This window comes from Coregonus clupeaformis, unplaced genomic scaffold (assembly GCF_020615455.1).
Source record: "Coregonus clupeaformis isolate EN_2021a unplaced genomic scaffold, ASM2061545v1 scaf0246, whole genome shotgun sequence".
Lineage (NCBI taxonomy): Eukaryota > Metazoa > Chordata > Actinopteri > Salmoniformes > Salmonidae > Coregonus > Coregonus clupeaformis.
In genome coordinates, this window is record NW_025533701.1 from 21,339 (window position 1) to 40,000 (window position 18,662).

The 18,662-nt window shown below is 44.5% G+C and overlaps 1 pseudogene; it reads right to left on the reverse strand.

Annotated features, from left to right (window-relative positions):
- LOC123484253 overlaps nucleotides 1-18,662 on the reverse strand; it is a 42,252-nt pseudogene that overhangs the window by 6,331 nt on the left and 17,259 nt on the right.

The window sequence follows — 18,662 nt, forward strand, 5'->3', positions numbered from 1 at the left end:
GTGTGTGTGCGTGCGTGCGTGCGTGCGTGCGTGTGTATGTGGACGTGTTTAACTATTCTTGTGTGGACCAGAAGTCCCCACAAGAATAGTAAACGAACCAAAATTTGACCAACTGGGGACATTTTGTTAGTACCCACGAGGTTGCTATTTATAGGGGGTTTAGGGTTAAGGTTAGAATTAGTGTTAGAATTATAATAAGGGTTAGGTTTAGGAGCTAGGGTTGGTTTTAGGGTTAGGTGCTAGGGTTAGGTTTAGGGTTAAGATTAGGTTTTTGGGTTAAGGTTAGAGTTAGGGTAAGGGTAAGAGTACGGGTTAGGATTAGGTTTAGGGAAAATAGGATTTTGAATGGGACTGAATTGTGTTTCCCCACAAGGTTAGCTGTCCAAGACTGTGTGTATGTGTGTGTGTGTGTGTGTGTGTGTGTGTGTGTGTGTGTGTGTGCTACATGGACAGAGAATAAAAAAGAGCTATTTTGTTGATAATGATAGATAGTAGGGAGAAGAGCAATATCCTCTGGGATATTTGGCTGTTATTCAGCACACCTACCAGGCAGTTGAATACGTTCTCAGACAGGTTTGACCAACTCTTTATAAGAGCATGAAAATCACTATCAAACCTTAAAAAAAAATACGATATCATTTGGATAGAGACAAAACACAAATGGACTCTGTGTTTTTGATGAATTAGAACAAAAATACATTCATACACTGCAGTACACTGTACTACAAACGGGTTCATATATTAGGTCCATTCTGTCTACTGTACTCAACTCTGCTAATTCAGACCATTTGATTGGCAGCCACAGAGCGAGGGTGTGGTGGAGGTGTGTATGTGTGTGTGGGCGGGTGGGGGTCAAGAGTGGGGGTATCTTCAGCTGTTTCTGTCTGATGCAATTGCCGTGTAAATGCTGTGATGCACGCACACACACACGACCCTGGGGCCCCTCTGTCGTGGCACAGTGACACAGCCACTACTGAAATAACCCTCAGTCTCTACTGACATAACTGTGGTCATACTGCCTTAAATACTGAAATGCCAAGCCGCCCCCCTGCTAAAAGGTCACAGGTCAAATGGAAACATGGGAAACACAGTACTTCCTGTCTAACTCAATGTCGCTCAAAGGTCTATTGACCAGGTTTAACTTGTCAAACATGATTTTTAGATTAAGGAGCCTATGAAAAGTTACATTTTGACAACTACAAAATCTGGTGATAACACGCATGTTATCATCAAAGAAAAATAGGATCGATAAAACGTAATTGCCGACATCTCAATTTGGGTACGATACACTGATACAGTTCCACAAGCGCGACACTTGACCTCTGAACTCTAACCCCTGGCTCTCCCACCCCAGCTTGTGTCCTAGCAGTCTACTTAATTTACCCCAGTGTTAGCCGCTAGCTTGAGCCACACCTGACCTGACATTGATGTAGCACGTCAGCCTGTCTGTCTGTGGAATCAGGAAGCAGGGGCTGTGCACAGATTCCCTGTTAAGACACCAGGCTCTCCAGCAATGCCAGGCATCCAGGCCATAGACGTATCCAGGCCAAGGAGGGGGGAAGAGGGGGGGGAAGGGAAGGACCTCCCCTGGGAGCTACATTAGTTGAGTCTGCTACTGTACACTCTTAGAAACATTGAGCTATCTAGAACCAAAAAGGGTTATTCTGCTGTCTCCATAGGAGAACCCTTCGAAGAACCCCTTTTGGTTCCAGGTAGAACCCTTTTGGATTCCATGTAGAAACCCAGAGGGTTCTACATGGAACAGAAAAAGGGTTCTATCTGGAACCAAAAAGGGTTCTATCTGGAACCAAAAAGGGTTATCTTACAGGGACAGCTGCAGAACCCTTGGTTGGAACCATTTTTCTAAGAGTGTAGTGCCCTGTATGTAGGCATCTTCAGCTGGGTCAATGTTGAGAAACAGCCTAGCACAATGGAACCTCCTTCAGCTGGGTCAATGTTGAGAAACAGCCTAGCACAATGGAACCTCCTTCAGCTGGGTCAATGTTGAGAAACAGCCTAGCACAATGGAACCTCCTTCAGCTGGGTCAATGTTGAGAAACAGCCTAGCACAATGGAGCCACCTTCAGCTGGGTCAATGTTGAGAAACAGCCTAGCACAATGGAACCACCTTCAGCTGGGTCAATGTTGAGAAACAGCCTAGCACAATGGAACCACCTTCAGCTGGGTCAATGTTGAGAAACAGCCTAGCACAATGGAGCCACCTTCAGCTGGGTCAATGTTGAGAAACAGCCTAGCACAATGGAGCCACCTTCAGCTGGGTCAATGTTGAGAAACAGCCTACCACAATGGAACCACCTGCAGCTGGGACAATGTTAAGAAAGCCTAGCACAATGGAGCCACCTTCAGCTGGGTCAATGTTGAGAAACAGCCTAGCACAATGGAACCACCTGCAGCTGGGTCAATGTTGAGAAACAGCCTAGCACAATGGAACCACCTTCAGCTGGGTCAATGTTGAGAAACAGCCTAGCACAATGGAACCACCTTCAGCTGGGTCAATGTTGAGAAACAGCCTAGCACAATGGAACCACCTTCAGCTGGGTCAATGTTGGAAACAGCCTAGCACAATGGAACCACCTTCAGCTGGGTCAATGTTGAGAAACAGCCTAGCACAATGCAACCAATGGAATGATCGTTAAAATGTAAACACAGCCCACATGGCACTCCATGCAGGCTCAATCAAAAGAGATTAAATCGTTTTGAAAGAAAGCAAATATACTGAACAAGAATATGAACGCAACATGTAAAGTGTTGGTCCCATGTTTCAGGAGCTGAAATAAAAGTTCCCAGAAAATGTTCCATACGCACAAAAAGCTTATTTCTCTCAAATGTTGTGAACAAATGTGTTTATATCCCTGTTAGTGAGCATTTCTCCTTTGACAACATAATCCCATCCACCTGACCGGTGTGGCATATCAAGAAGCTGATTAAACAGCATGATCATTACAAAGGTGCACCTTGTGCTGGGGACAATAAAAGGCCACTCTTAAATGTGCAGTTTTGTCACACAACACAATGCCACAGATGTCTTAAGTTTTGAGGGAGCATACAATTGGCATGCTGACTACAGGAATGTCCACCAGATCTGTTGCCAGAGAACTGAATGTTCATTTCTCTACCATAAGCCTGTCTCCAATGTTGTTTTAGAGAATTTGGCAGTACATCCAATCGGCCTCACAACCGCAGACCACATGTAACCGCGCCAGCCAAGGACCTCCACATCCGGCTTCTTCATCTGCGGGATCATTTGAGACCAGCCACCCGGACAGCTGATGAAACTGAGGAGTATTTCTGTCTGTAATAAAGCCCTTTTGTGGGGAAAAACTCATTCTGATTGGCTGGGCCTGGCTCCCCACTGGGTGGGCCTATGCCCTCCCAGGCCCACCCATGGCTGTGCCCCTGCCCAGTCATGTGAAATCCATAAAACAGGGCCTAATGAATGTATTTCAATTGACTGATTTCCTTATATGAACTGTAACTCAGTAAAATCGTTGAAATTGTTGCATGTTGCGTTTATATTTTTGTTCAGTATACAATTTCAACCCAGGTCTGCCCTACTGAAGCCTGTCAATGTTATTTTCTCTAAGGCTATGCTACTCCCAGCCAAGTTGGCTGGATGGGTGTCAGGTTAACAATAACCTGCAAGGTGTGAGATGTAGCAGCAACAAAATAGCTTTGTTTGTCCAGCTTATCTTTGTTGTGAATTAAAGTCACCTCACAGGATGAATGGCACCTGGTCAATGTTTGTATAAACACATACTGTTCAGATAGCCTGGTTTCAGATCTGTTTGTGCTGACTTGCCAACTCCTTTCACCATAGGAATTGGCAAGACAGCATAAGCAGGCCTGGGACCAGGCTAGCGTTTCTCTGCCATTAACACGACAATAGCAGAAATGTATTTGACCCTGGCAGTTGGACACTATAGTGTAAAGTGCCACTTTACACTGTGAGAAACAAAGGGCTAAGTATTTCTTCAGGGGAATCAATCTCCCTCGGCCAGCAGCTGCACTCCCACGCTTAATAAATCGGGTTTACTCCACTGTGTTAGCTGTCCTTGTCACTAGCGCTCCTCTTGACCCTGTCTTGTTTAATTTAGTGGCAAATATTTGGGCAGTCGATAGGGCTAAAAACTCAAGGGGGGATTTTCATATACTCTGTCAACCAAGACAAGCACAGGCTTTTTCAATGTGTCTTAAAGGGATAGTTTTCTGGATTTTTACCCAATTCATAATTGTTTTCTTACCTCAAGAGAAAAATTGAAATCAAAGCTTTATGAAAAGCTGTGTGAAATAAAGAATGCCTGGGATGTGAGAATGAACGTGGGACAAAAAATCATTGGAAAACACGTCTGTTCCAAAATCATACTTATATTGCAACAATAGCACTCCAGAATATCTGTGTTTACACTCTTGAGGTAATAAAACAATTAAAATTGGGGAAGAAAACCTGGAAAACTATCCCTTTAAAGAGGAATATGATCAGCCGATGGTGACACATTTCTGAAATGTTTGTGTGGGTAAGAAGACAGAGTTTTCCTGGGGTGCTTCTTTGCTGTGATCACTTCAAGGAAGGAATGGAAGGGAGGATGCATCTTCAAAATGATTCGAACAGGGCCAAGAAAGTGGTTAGCGCTCGCAACAAGACAATTACAGGGCAATCTGCAGATTCCCAATTCCGAGCTAAAAGTACTAAAAGTTAACTTTTACTTTACAATTTTTTTTAAACGTAATTTAATTTATTTTACTAAAAGTAAACAAAATCATACAGTACAAACAAGCTGATGCCTCCGAGTTCTGAACCACTTTAATCAGACAAGTTCCTTATGCTTTGACGATCATTCTTGTCCTCTTGAATCACAATCCAATTAAAATATTCTATTGATATCGCCAGGGCAACATCCTTTCCTCTCCCGCTCGTCTTATTCAAACAACACATTTCAAAGACATTCTCCGAGGCTATTCTGCTGAATAAATTGATGTCGCCCTCCAAATAATGCAAACTGATGTGAATGCAATCTACCTCCTAGTTTATTAATTTTCTAATTATGTGAGGCCATCTGGCTAGGTCGGTGGGAAACACGATCTCACCTCCCAGCATGCACAATGGCTGCTGCACCGCCACCCTTTCATCCTCACAGGCTATTGATGTCAGAGGGCCTTGACGATGACTTTTAATCAACAGTGTTCAAATGGGCACTGTGATTTTTACACTTTTGTAATCCAGTATTATATTAGCCTGATTGCAGTTCTGTTTATAACGTCACACTGACCATTGGAGTTGACAAGACAGATCTGGTACCAGGCTAGTGTGTTCTAGTGCAGGCTAACTGTGTAAGGTCAAGTCTGGTACAATAACAACTAGGTGAATTATTGTCAATAACTGCATTGCAAACTGTATTATCATATGGTGAGCCCTTAAAGGGAATGAAACACTAGGATTTAGATTGACTTCCTAAAGTGTTTCCATTCCCCTTTAACTGTGTTAAAATAATGTTTCTCTATCCTCTATTGCCACCCCTGTACTGGCCTAGATAGATAGTAGACTATACTTTGGCAAAAGACTGACAAACCCCTCAGTTCAATGGCATTCAGATGTTCTCCAGTTTCTGTTGAAAATGGGTTAAGATAATAATAATACACACTTCATTTTCTCTGGACCGCTTCACAACTGATTTGCTGTGAAGTGTTTTCGTTCTGTCATTGGGGATGGTCGGATGGACATATTTCACAATCATGCCTGATATATTACGAAGACTGAAATAAATATGGATATGCAAATGTGGTCACATCCGGTTTGCAGAAACTTGTCAAGCATCTTATCAAGATAACTTGACCACATATTTATATTTTTTATCAAATCTCCCAATCAAATCTGCTGAAAAGTAGCTGAGGTGGAAATTCAGAAGTTTATGGATGCTATACACACACACACGCATAACAGTCAATGTAAATCTCAAGCAAAACAAAAAAAGCAGACTTACTGTGGACGTCGCCTCTCTCTGTTTAGTGACCTCCTTCTCGATGGTGTTGTGTACTGGGGTGACCGGCTCGGGCTGTTTTGGGGGTGGCAGGCGGGTGGGCACCACAGGGGGTGTCCTGCGGGTGGGGGGCGGTGGAGAGGGGATGGGGGGACGCCGTGGGGGCACGTATGGCTTACGGGTGACCACAGGGGGTCTCCTGGTGGGTATGATTGGTCGTCTCGTGGGGACCACTGGCTTACGAGGGGCGGGGGGCATCGTTCTTGGAGGAGGTGGGGGTGGTGGTGGTGGTGTGGCTGTAGTAGGTGCTCTAGTAGTAGTGGTAGTGGTAGTTGTTGGTTTGGGAGTGGTTGTGGTTCTTTTGGGGGTGGTGGGGATGACTCTCTTGGCGGTCATGGGCGGTCGGATCGTGGTGGTGGTCCTCTTGCGGTCCGAGTCAGGGATAATGTTGTGGTGGTTCGGGGGGAACCTGGGGGGATCGATGACCACCTTGGGAATGGCTGGAAGGAAAAAGAAGACAGAAATGGATTGACAACTGAAATCTGTGTTGTGTTCATTAGGAATGCAACATAAAAACATTTGAAAATGTTTTGCAACAGGAAAACAAATGTGGGTTCTAATTGGAGGTGTCCAGATAGTCCCTCCCTGTTTCAGTGCATTTATTTTCTCTGTTTGGTGCTTAATGAACACCATCCTGAATGCTTCGGTGTTAATGAGACATTAGAGGTGGTGACTGCAGTGACCAACTGACCCTTTGAAAGAAAGGCCAGCTCTTTCATCTGCAATGACTTTACCTGAGTAAGCAAGCAACCAGCTTTATCTCTGTATCCATAAAGCATACTTCCCCTCATTAAGGGACTTTAAAGATCTTATCTTTGAAACCAAATCACTCCCATATAATCAAGGCGCATTACACTCTCATCAGTAAAATCACCCGTCTTCATTTTGTAGCGTTCATTTCCACTTTATCCCCTGATAGAGCAGCTCCCTCTATTCCAAATAGACATGAACCCTTCTCTCTGTTGCTTTTAGTCAGAGTTCTCAGCCCTGAGCTAAAGCCAGACAGACAGCCAGACAGCCAGACAGACAGCTAGAGAGCCAGACAGCCCAGCCAGCCAGACAGCTAGCTGGTATTCCTGTGTGGGTGATACCAACCACACCTATAAAAATCCCTGCCTTAGGATCTCCCACAAAGCCTCTGGTGTCATAAAGGAGAGACACGAGACCCATCCTCTATTGTACGTCCTCACATTCCACAGGTCGGAGGGCAGAGTAGAAAAGGCATTTAGGGACAACTTGAGGAAAAAGGGCTTCATGATTGAGGACTGAAGGGGGGTGAGGGTAGGGGTGTGGGGCTTCTCAAAGAGAGTCCTCAAAGAGAGTCTCGGCTCACGCTTTCTCGGGTTACAGAGGGGCTTTGATATGTGACACACAAATAGGATATCGCAAATCAACCTCTCCCCCTCGAGCCACTTCTGTATCACACCGAACGGTAAGGCGACAGATTGTTTCAAATACCAGTGTCGGGATTCTGCCAGTGCTCTAGGCGGGAGGGAGGGTTCTGTGTGCTGCTAGCTACACTGGCAGCATCCCAAACAGCACCCTTTTCCCTATAAAGTGCACTACTTTTGACCAGGGCATATAAGCGTTATGGTCCAAAGTAGTGCCCTATATAGGGAATAGGGTGCCATTTGGGATGCAGACACTGACTGGCGTACAGCAGTTCAGTCAAAAGATTAAACTACTGGGGATATAATGATAATAGATTACTTTTCTTTTGCCATTGAGCCGCTGTGTGAACAGCGACAACAGCGACAAAAGAGACAGGCATCAGAGTGGTCTGTCAGGTTAGTGGAAGGAGACACCAGCCAGACGAAGAAGTAAAAGAATGAGATGTTTGACTGACCCTTTTTTTTTTCTTTAAAGATCACAATGGCCCAGACGTCAAGACGGAGTCGACGCTCTTTAAGACCGTACCAGACGGTAAGGGGCGGGGTTATCTCACTCGTGAGTGACAGCCATTACAAAAGACAAGAATTTCAGCCCATTGCTCTTAAGTTGCAGACTACTTTTCCTACCCGTAATCTCTTCAACCCTCCAGCCTTCAAAAAAACACGACCAAATAAAATAAAAAAGGGGGGCCCTGTCCCCTTTAAAAAGAGAGGGGCCGTGGGGCCATTCAGTGGCCCAGCTTACGTTTGCAGTCGTGGCCCATCCCCCTGTAGCCGTCTTTGCACTTGCACTTGTAGGAGCCAGGCGTGTTATAGCAGGTGGCGAAACTGTTGCAGTGGTTTTGGCCTGAGGAGCACTCATCCACATCTGAAAGACAGGAGAACCACACAGCTGAGTATGAGGGAGGGAGGGAAAGAGAGGGAAAGAGAGAGAGAGAAAGAAAGAAAGAAAGAAAGAAAGAAAGAAAGAAAGAAAGAAAGAAAGAAAGAAAGAAAGAAAGAAAGAAAGAAAGAAAGAAAGAAAGAAAGAAGAAAGAAAGAAAGAAGAAAGAAAAGAAAGAAAGAAAGAAGAAAGAAGAGAAAGAAAGAAAGAAAGAAAGAAAGAAAGAAAGAAAGAAAGAAAGAAAGAAAGAAAGAAAGAAAGAAAGAAAGAAAGGTAATGCTCTTTCTTTCTTTCTTTCTTTCCCCTCCCTCTCTCTCTCTCTCTCCCCCACCCCCTCTCTCTTTCTTCTTATCTCTCTCATAAAATAATTAATGTAAAAACAACACCTGCGCTCCAGACGCGATGACTCAGTGATGGGTCACAACATTTCAACAAGCCTGTCTGTTGACCTTTTGACCCTTAAACCCCAGGCGTGTGGAAGCTTGGATGACCTCATTACGTACCTACGCACTGGTACTTCCGTTGATGTGCGGTCGAAGCCCTCGTGACACTTGCAGATGTAACTCCCGAAGGTGTTGATGCACTTACGGAACCGGGACACATGGCCATGCGGTCGCACACTCGTCCCACATCTGAAAGTAAGAACATTACAGATTAAACTACAGTTCAGAGTTTATTATTTATTAATACTTAGAAGGAGAGGTATTAATACTAAGAAGGGAGGGCTGTACAATATCATGGCTCTGATTCAATACATGTAATAAATACCAACGTTTAAATCAGCTAGCCTACCTTCTTCAGGGTTTCAATTCTTTATTAATATACATATAGTTTTACCTATACCAAAGCCATATATATCCATGTAAATCAATGGAAATATAATTATCTATGTGTAAGGTTGGCTAGCAACACATCAACGCATATTGTATGTATTAAATGAATAAATCCATAAATATAGCCTACAGTTTAATCTGCATCTTTCAAAAGAACAGCACTTCCTCTCTTTCACAGGACTTTTCTCTCTTTTGGGTTTATTCAAACACGAACGAAAGCCGATTATGCATTAAATCCTACGATCAGAACAATACACACCACGGTTGTGAAGGTTTTAAGAGCTTATTCTGTCAGGGTAGACTCAAATCACCTCTGTAGCTACATGGGCAGGAATACATTGAAAGGACTACTGGCTTTGGTGAGTCTATTTTATTTAATGTGCTGTAAAATGTTGCATGATTGAAACAACTCTGACAGTTACGCCAACTTGAAACATACAGTGTTATGGAGAGTCTAAGAGAAAGATGGATGCATACTATAGAGTAGCCTACAATAGGCCAAAATGTGTACAAGGTTTCCAATCAACCATTGCTTTTCTGTCTGAAAACCTACCCATGAAAAGAACTGGTCGTCTAGAATGAACAGTGCCGTTTCATTCAATCACTTCGTATTTAGTGTTTATCGGCTTGTATTCAGTTCTGGATAGCTGTTTTTTCTGCTGACCATTTTTATGAGAAGAAGAAATGAAATATGAAGCTGTCTAGTTTCTGGAACAATCCAAAAATCCCAGGAGTTAATCATTAATTAGCACTCATTAATCCCAGGATTACTCATTAATCATAGCGTATTGTCCTCAACATGTTTCTCGCCTCTCAATCTCCATCGCTTGTCAATATAGGCCTAGTCCACGTCAAATTTTAGCATTTCTGATTTATTTAGCAATTTCTGAGGGATTTGACATGGGCTTGCCATGGGCTTGCCATAGGCTTCTTCAGTTGCCAGAGGAACAACACGACTAGTAGACTGGACCAGACATATAACTCATCCAAATCATCCTACCCTGGAACAGCTATCAACTCTATCTGGTGACCCTTGACCTTAGTGTTGATTTAAAGCAGACACCCTCTTCCATAAAAAAAACTCCTCTTTCCAAAAAGGGTTCAAGGGGTCTCCTCAAATATTTCCAGAGTCGTTGTAACACCTGTGGGCTAGGAACCGCTCTCTCCTTCTACAACAATGATTGATGTGCCTCTGTTTTGAAGCCACACCCCCCCTGCCTCCCCTCAGTCTCAAACTGTGACTAGTGTGCATCGCCGGAAGGCTCAGCCGAGCCAATCGACAGAGCTTGTATTTAAGCTGAGCCAATCGACAGAGCCTGCATTTAGATGTGACACGGATGAACTGCTTCAATTTGTCCATCTGAGATTTACTCATCTGAGTGGTGGCATTTAAAAGAGAGAGAGAGAGAGAGAGAGAGAGAGAGAGATCCCTGGTCGTTTTACTCCCAGTGAACTTCAGTCAGTCACCTTCATTAAGAAAGGCCCTTATGCAGTCTCCACGTAGTAAAAATGTAATTAGTAGCTCAGAAAGAGAGAGAAAGAGAGAGCAATAGAGAAAAAAGAGGAGCGTGAGAGAGGGAGAGAGGGAATCACCGTTGAGGTTGTCAAGGACTATCAGAATGCCAATGGACAAGCAAAAAGTGAAGAGTGTTTGAGAATATCAGGTAGGTTTTTCTCCCTGCTGCTGTCTTCCCCGTTCAGGGTCTAATTTGATATTTCTATATCGTGTTTTCATTGCTGCCAAAGGTATTTTATCGAGCTCTGTGGCAACCAAATTTCGGCAAATTCAAAGGCTGACAAGACTTTGAAAAAATAAAATATGTAACGCTTCTGACATTGAATAATTGAATAAGGCTCACACACCTTGTTGTGTGTGTGCGTGCTTACGTGCGTGCTGATATATTTAACACTAGAACAGAACATACCCACACAGGTTCTTCCATCCGGCGCCAGCTGAAGCCCTGGCGACGGGCACTGGCAGCGCACCCTCTCCCTTCAGCACCTCACAGCCGTACTGGCAGTTGGCCATGCCACAGGTATGGGTATCTGGAGGGTATACAGCAGCAGGTTATAGATAGCTAACACACACATACACACACACAAACATTAAGGACACACACACAAACGGGTGCGTAAACGCAGGCACAAACACAGCAAGGATTAATTACAACAATACACCCTGGATCACAACCTAGGTAGAGTTGGAATATTGGCACTTACAAAATACCCACAAACCCAGACACAGAGATCCTACATTGTAAGTCTGTATCTCAGGGTCCTGGCTTAGTGACCTGGGCTGACCTGGACTAGAGTACATCTGTTCTAATATGAACCAGGATGACGTATTCAGAGGAACACACAACAGGCTAACAGATAACCCCACATTATTATATTCCTGTCTCCCGGAGTCCTTTTCGCCGGATGCCTAAGCCCCCTAACCCTTCACTCACCTCTTCCTCACCCTGCCACCCTCCCCTTTTATCCCTTACTCTCTCTTTCAACCTCTCCCTCTCCGCTCATCTGTCCCCCTCCCTTATCCCTTACCCTGCCTCCCTGTCTTCTCTCTCGCCTCTCATCTCTCACCCCTTTCTCACCCTCCGTCGGCCTCCCTATCTTCTCTCGCTCTCTCCTCATCTTTCGACCCCCCTTAGCCTGCCTTCACTCTCCTCTCCCGTCCTCCTTCACCCCTCCCTTCCATCTCATCTCTCACCCTCTCTCCTCTCTTCTCTCGCCCCCCCCTGTTTGTCCTGAAAACACCACTCTGCAGTTCCATTCTCATTGGTCTTACAGGAGTTCAAGCTGCTCTCCAAAATAACATGAAATCATTTCTTTGTGTGGACCCCCCCCCTCCCTCCCTCCCGCCCCCACTTCTCTTCCACTCCATTTCCAAAAAAGGAAATGAAAGTTGCTATGTTTGTTGCTGCAGCAGGTACTCTGGAATAGATTGTGGGAGAAAGAATGAGGCTGGTAAATGCCCAACTGAGTGTACAAAACATTATGAACACCTACTCTTTCCATGACATAGACTGACCAGGTGAATCCAGGTGAAAGCTATGATCCCTTATTGATGCCACTTGTTAAATCCAGTTCAATCAGTGTAGATGAAGGGGAGGAGACAAGGTTAAAGAAGGATTTTTCACGCTCCACAGTTTCCTGTGTGTATCAAGAACGGTCCACCACCCAAACAGCAACCAGCCAACTTGACACAACTGTGGGAAGCATTAGAGTCAACATGGGCCAGCATCCCTGTGGAATCCTTTCGACACCTTGTAGAGTCCATGAGGGGGGGGGACGGACTCAATTAGGAGAGTGTTCTTAATGTTTTGTACACTCAGCGTATGTACCGGTAGATAGAACACACATGGATATTCTGATGTTATACTTCAACGGTATCTTTGGGCTTTTTTTTTTTTTTATAATGCAAATGAGGCCTTGGGCGAGCTGCCAGAATCTAATCAGAAAAACAAAACTACCTTCCCTCTCAAAGAGGGGGCCTCCAGATTCAAGTGGGGGCGATATCATTACTGCTTTCATCAAAGGAACACTCAAGTGAGCACATTCATACTTTGATAAGGTTCTCGATTAGATTGTGTGGTTGCAAAAGGTGCAAAGAAAGGATAAATAAAAATAGCTTACTGGGGGGCAAGTAGAGACACACTATTTCCTCTAGAAGATGAATCAGAATACCTTCAGGGCTAAGCAATAACAATCCCATTTTACATGCAAGGTTAAAGTTCACGTCTCCTATATATTTTTCATTTTAAGTCATCCCAGTCTCTTTGACTTGGGAATGCGCCCCACATGGTACCCTATTCCCTATATAGTGCATTACTTTTGACCAGTGCCTATAGTCATTTAGGACGCATACTGGGGTTGGCTACCCAGAGCCTGCCTGTAGAGGTAATGGTGAGTGGATAGAATGGGGATTTAGACTTTTTTTCTTCAAAACATTTTATCACAGCAGGAGAGACTGTGGTCAAAGGTCTTCATGTGGATGTGAAAATGGACTTCATACCTGGAGAGAGAGCACAGTATTCTAATGGCTTTAAAGAGCAGCCGTTCATGTGAATACATTTGAGGTGAGGGAGAGAAAGCGAGAGAGAGCGTGAGAGAGACAGAGAGAGTGAGAAAATATGAACAGAGAGAGAAAGACAGAGAGAGAGAGAGAGAGAAGAGAGAGAGAGAAAGAGAGAAAGAGAGAGAGAGAGAGAGAGAGAGAGAAAGAGAGAGAGAGAGAGAGAGAAAGAGAGAGAGAGAGAGAGAGAGAGAGAGAGAGAGAGAGAGAGAGAGAGAGAGAGAGAGAGAGAGAGGAGAGGAGAAGGGGCGGAGAGAGAGAGAGAGAGAGAGAGAGAGAGAGAGAGAGAGAGAGAGAGAGAGAGAGAGGAGAGAGAGAGAGAGAGAGAGAGAGAGAGAGAGAGAGGGAGACAGGGACAGAGAGAGAGAGAGAGAGAGAGAGAGAGAGAGAGAGAGAGAGAGAGAGAGAGAGAGAGAGAGAGAGACAGGGAGACGGAGATGGAGAGAGAGAGAGAGACAGAGAGACAGAGAGACAGAGAGACAGAGCAGAGAGAGAGAGAGAGAGAGAGAGAGAAAATGAAAAGACAACAGACTGACAGACAGAGAAATACAAACAGAGGCAAAGAAGAGAAGAGGGACAGACAGACAGAGACAGTCACACTGAAATAACACATATCCTCACGCCGTTCACACCACACAGACCCACGTCATGTGACATTCCACTCACTTCCACAGGTCCCGTCAGGCATCAGCATGTAGCCATTGAGGCAGTAGCACTTGTAGCTGCCATATGTGTTCATGCACCTGTGTTTGCACGGCCGTGGCTTCAGACCACACTCGTTCAGGTCTGGAGGGAGAGAAACAGAGGGATCAGAAGGAGGTAGGGTGGGGGACGGAGAGGAAGGAGAAGAGAGGTATCGAAGGAGGTAGGGTGGGGGACGGAGAGGAAGGAGAAGAGAGGGATCAGAAGGAGGTAGGGTGGGGGGACGAGAGGAAGGAGAAGAGAGGGATCAGAAGGAGGTAGGGTGGGGGACGGAGAGGAAGGAGAGGGAAGGAGAAGAGAGGGATCAGAAGGAGGTAGGGTGGGGGACGGAGAGGAAGAGAGAGGAAGGAGAAGAGAGGGATCAGAAGGAGGTAGGGTGGGGACGGAGAGGAAGGAGAGGAAGGAGAAGAGAGGGATCAGAAGGAGGTAGGGTGGGGGACCGGAGAGGAAGGAGAGGAAGGAGAAGAGAGGTATCAGAAGGAGGTAGGGTGGGGGGACGGAGAGGAAGGAGAGGAAGGAGAAGAGAGGGATCAGAAGGAGGTAGGGTGGGGGGACGGAGAGGAAGGAGAGGGAAGGAGAAGAGAGGTATCAGAAGGAGGTAGGGTGGGGGACGGAGAGGAAGGAGAGGAAGGAGAAGAGAGGTATCAGAAGGAGGTAGGGTGGGGGACGGAGAGGAAGGAGAGGAAGGAGAAGAGAGGTATCAGAAGGAGGTAGGGTGGGGGACGGAGAGGAAGGATAGGGATCAAAGGGCATAGGGTCAATCTGGGTCAAACCAAGCCTCATCCATTTGTGTGGTGTGTGTATGGGAGGGGGTGGGGTGTGGAGAGTAAGTGCCTAAAGGAAGTGAAGTGTTTCCGTGTTCAGACAAGCCCGGCCGCGACCTTCCTCCTCTCCTCCTCTTTTCACAGGAAGACACAGTTAACAGCTGTTACAACCGACCAAGCTGCTTTATTACATGCTGCAAATGGTAAAAACAAATCCCTCCCTCGTACGTAACCTTTAAAACTTCATTCCGATGGTGACATTACTGTTGTGTATCGCCTTGACAACTCCATTGCTGATTTCAGGGTTTCTTTTGTGACTGTAAATGTCTGGAGCACACACCCTCTACCAGTCTGATATTATTAGAAAACTATCCCTTGTTAAGGTTAGACCCAAGGCTCAACACCTGTCAAATACTGCTGAGAAAAACTCAAGTCATTATCTTTATATTGGTCTGAAACACACAGACACTAACAGTGAGGTTGAGTAAGTGTTCCGTACGAGCACTGATGTCCACGGTTGAAAAATGCTATAATTCAAGGGGTTACTTTTTTTGTTAGCGCACTTCACCTGGAGTGGACTCCTTTTGAAGTGTGCTTGGAAGTAGGGTCCCTTGGGAGAACAGGGACCACCAGGAGAGCTTAAAGGGATACTTTGGGATTTGGCAATGAGGCCCTTTATCTACTTCCCCAGAGTCAGATGAACTACTAGCATGCTAGCAGATACCCAGAGACTTCCGGTCATTGCGCTAACGCTAGTTAGCATGAGCTCGCGAAACTACCTCTAACTTCCTTCATACTGGACACAGAGACATAAAAATGGTTTCCACAAGTTCATCTGACTCTGGGGAAGTAGCTAAAATGCCTCATTGCCAAAACACAGAAGTATCCCTTTAAGTGTGTGTGTGGGGGGGTGACACACACATACACGCATGCATGCACGCACACTCACACACACGCACCCCCACACCTACCCAACAATATTAAAATAACATCTACAGTTGAAGTCGAAAGTTTACATACGCCTTAGCCAAATACATTTAAACTCAGTTTTTCACAATTCCTGACATTTAATCCTAGTAAAAATTCCCTGTCTTAGGTCAGTTACGATCACCACTTTATTTTAAGAATGTGAAATGTCAGAATAATAGTAGAGAGAATGATTTATTTCAGCTTTTATTTCTTTCATCACATTCCTAGTGGGTCAGAAGTTTACATACACTCAATTAGTATTTGGTAGCATTGCCTTTAAATTGTTTAACTTGGGTCAAACGTTTGGGTAGCCTTCCACAAGCTTCCCACAATAAGTTGGGTGAATTTTGGCCCATTCCTCCTGACAGAGCTGGTGTAACTGAGTCAGATTTATTGGCCTCCTTGCTCGCACATGCTTTTTCAGTTCTGCCCACAAATTTTCTATAGGATTGAAGTTAGGGCTTTGTGATGGCCACTCCAATACCTTGACTTTGTTGTCCATAAGCCATTTTGCCACAACTTTGGAAGTATGCTTGGGGTCATTGTCCATTTGGAAGACCCATTTGCGACCAAGCTTTAACTTCCTGACTGATGTCTTGAGATGTTGTTTCAATATATCCACATAATTTTCCTTCCTCATGATGCCATCTATTTTGTGAAGTGCACCAGTCCCTCCTGCAGCAAAGCACCCCCACAGCATGATGCTGCCACCCCCGTGCTTCACGGTTGGGATGGTGTTCTTCGGCTTGCAAGTTACCCCCTTTTTCCTCCAAACATAAAGATGGTCATTATGGCCAAACAGTTCCATTTTTGTTTCATCAGACCAGAGGACATTTCTCCAACAAGTACAATCTTTGTCCCAATGTGCAGTTGCAAACCGTAGTCTGGCTTTTTTATGGCGGTTTTGGAGCAGTGGCTTCTTCCTTGCTGAGCAGCCTTTCAGGTTTTGTCGATATAACACTAGTTTTAATGTGGATATAGATACTTTGTATCTGTTTAATGTGGATATAGATACTTTGTATCTGTTTCCTCCAGCATCTTCACAAGGTCCTTTGCTGTTGTTCTGGGATTGATTTGCACTTTTCGCACCAAAGTATGTTAATCTCTAGGAGACAGAACGCATCTCCTTCCTGAGCAGTATGATAGCTGCGTGGTGCCATGGTGTTTATACTTGCATACTATTGTTTGTACAGATAAACGTGGTACCTTCAGGCGTTTGGAAATTGCTCTCAAGGATTAACCAGACTTGTGGAGGTCTACTATTTTTTTTCTGAGGTCTTGGCTGATTTCTTTTGATTTTCCCATGATATCAAGCAAAGAGGCACTGAGTTTGAAGGTAGGCCTTGAAATACATCCACAGGTACACCTCCAATTGACTCAAATTATGTTAATTAGCCTATCAGAAGCTTCTAAAGCCATGACATCATTTTCTGCAATTTTCCAAGCTGTTTAAAGGCACAGTCAACTTAGTGTATGTAAACTTCTGATCCACTGGAATTGTGATACATTTACATTACAGTGAATTATAAGTGAAATAATCTGTCTGTAAAAAATTGTTGGAAAAATTACTTGTGTCATGCCCCCTTCCATGTCTAATTGAGGCCCGCCATGACAATAGATCTCCATCTCAACTGTACATGGTGGCTGGTCGTTTTTAGGCCTGGCCCACTTCAGACTAAAACCACGGGTGGCGCCATCTTTAGCTCTGGGGCAATGTGCGGAATGGGAATGCATTCTTTGGGCGCTTTGGCCGCTGGCATGCCCGTCTGTATCGGACAGATGCTACAGATTTAAATAGATGAATGGGAGGAGGAGCGGAGTGTACCTTGGTCGTATACCACTGTATTAATGTGAATTGGCTAGCCTGCTAAGGTCATGTCAGCGCCGTGATTGGTGGAGGGGAGAAACGGTCTGTTTAAATCCTCCGCTGTGCCATTGGGCTTAAGTCAATTTCCAATGCAGTAAATGTTAAGGGTTGACTGACAGTCTGACAGAACGGGTTGTGGACAGTTTAGAATAGGACACTGTGGCCTACTAGAATACAGTAAATGAGATACTATGATTAGTCTAGTTTTCACTTCCATTGGTCCAATAGCACTAATTCACATAAAACAACTAAGAGAAGCTTCTCTATTGGTTTCTAAGAGAAGCTTCTCTATTGGTTTCAGTGGTTTATATAAAACCATTAAGATTTTAGTAAATGAAACATGTTCAGAAGTTGTTTTTATTTTACTAAATGCAGAATAATTACTTTAACCCACAAGCAAATTAATCTGTTACAGTTTTATATCCAACATATCTTTTACACTTGATACCCTTGAGTACTAAACGAGAAGAGATGGCGCATTTGGAGCTGTCACGACAAAGTCATCATATTAAATATCGACTCCCACCAAGACATAGAACTTGAAATCATCGACAGAATGAGAAACTGGAGTGCCCATTTCAGCTCTGAGATTTCTAATCAAGGCGCAATTACCTGGTAATTTGTACTAGAAAAAGAAAGACATTGTCTCTCTTTGTGGAGTATCTTTGGAGAGGCAATCATTAGCACCTGTCAGTGTTCTTTATTGTCAAAAAGTGAATTCATACGTAGAATGGAGTGATATGAAACAATGTAATTGAGGTTTACATCGGGAGATAACGACAGTGGATATATTGGCTGCTTAAAATGTGTTATAAAAATCCTCATCCTTTTCATCGTTAACTTTCCGAACGTAACTCAAACTTGTTTCAAGGTCAAAGAACAATTCCAACACTTCAACTCAGTCTTGTTAGCATCGTTAGCACTGTCACTACAGACATACAGTGATTGCCGCTAACTATCATTAGCTCAGCAACATGGCCAAACACACAAACATGACAAAATGGCCTCTCGAATAACGACAACTCCTCCCAGACTTCTGTCTGCTATTTTGGTCACCATCCCTGTTTTCTTTATTATCACCTTTCATTTGGCCGGTACCCTCCCTGACAGTTCAGTAATCAC